The following is a 1700-nucleotide window of genomic DNA, read 5'->3' on the forward strand; positions in this document are numbered from 1 at the left end:
CAGAACCTGGGACCAATCAGTCCGCAGGCCGACGCTCTATCCACTGAGCCAAACCGGTTAGGGCCAGAACAAGCTTCTTGCAGGTCCCTCTCCCACCACACCTCCAACGACAGAGCTGAGGCCCTCACGGGTCTTTGACTGGCTGGTTCCCAGGAGCCAGGGGAGGGCCGGGGGTGTCCAAATGCTTGAAAATCAGTGCCCTTTGTATTGATCGCAGTGTGAGCCCACACATACCTGTTACCTAAACGCTGTCTCTGGGTGTTCTTTTCCAGGGCGAGGAGAAACGTCTTCCGAGGAAGAGGAAGTGTGGGACCAGCTTCGCCTTTTTCGTGTCATCTTTCAAGCTTCGTTGATCACCTTTAGAAATGCCCTGCCCACTATCTTGCTTCATCCCTCTGTCACTTGTGAAAAACAGAGAAAAAATGCGGCCTAAGCACCAATAAAGGAGCCCCAAAATGAACCCGGGCTGCCCTAGAAGGAGAGATGTGGTGAGGGACGTGAGTGTGTGGTGGCTGCGTCCCTGAGATGCAGGTGCGGTGGGGAGATGAGATTGTCAGCCCGGGGAGCCCTGGCAGTGAGTACAGCCTCATGCTTCTTTCTGGGGAAATCACAGATTTGGGTGGAGCATGCGTAGGTACTTATGAAATCATTAATAAATAAACGAGTAAGTAAACGAAGGGTAGACAATTCATTGCAAAACTGCCTGAGTGACTCCTTCCCCGTGACCGTGGCAGACATCAACAATCGATTACAGACTCTGTTTCCCAGATGCAACCTCTTGTTGTCCTTCCCCTCCCCTCTCCTCTCCTCTTTTCTGCCTCTCCCTCTCCCTCTTTTTTTAAAAAATATGTGTTTATTGATTTTCTTTTAGAGAGAGTGGGAGAGGGGGGAGAGAGAGAAACATCTGTGTGAGAGAGAAATATCAATCAGTTGCCTCCCACAATCACCCTTGCTGAGGGAATTGAGATCCTGGGCATGTGCCCTGACCTGACAGGTGACATTTCAATGCACAGGATGGCGCTCAACCAACTGAGCCGCACTGGCCAGGGCCCCCTTCCCCCTCCTCCCCTTCCTCTCCCCCTCCTCCTTGTCTTCCTCCCCTTTCCCTCCCCTTCCACTCTTCTTTTACTCCTCTTCCTTCTGCCCCTCTCCCTCTCTCCATCCCTCTACCCGTTCTTCCCCTCCCTATCCTCCCTCCTCCTCTACTCCAGCTGATCCAACCACCCTGCCTCCTCCCCCCATTCTCTTGCTATCTCACCACCCCACTTTATCTTCCTCAAAGCACCTTCCTGATCTGAACTCCTCTTAAGTAATGATTCTTTTCCTCTCCCCTCACCCTGGACTGTAAGCTCCAAGAAAGCAAAGGCCTTGCCGCTGGGCTGTCTCCAGGACCTAGAATAACCCAGGTTTATAGTGGGGGCATGCGCTGGCCAACACAGGAGCTATTAGCCACACAGGAGACACAGGTGGGGAGGTCCGATTCATAAGATTCACTGAACTCATTCATAAATAAGATCAACAATTTATGAATGAAATGTTATTAACTTCATACAATAAAAAAAGTTTTAAATCTGTTTCTCCGCCTCACGCATCACGAGGCAGGATAAAATAGAAGCTCCTGGAGGTCAAGTCCCTTACCACTGCTCTACTTCCCTCACCTGACACTGCCAGGCACACAGTAGGGACTCTGAAAATATGAT

This window comes from Myotis davidii, unplaced genomic scaffold, assembly GCF_000327345.1.
Source record: "Myotis davidii unplaced genomic scaffold, ASM32734v1 scaffold464, whole genome shotgun sequence".
NCBI lineage: Eukaryota > Metazoa > Chordata > Mammalia > Chiroptera > Vespertilionidae > Myotis > Myotis davidii.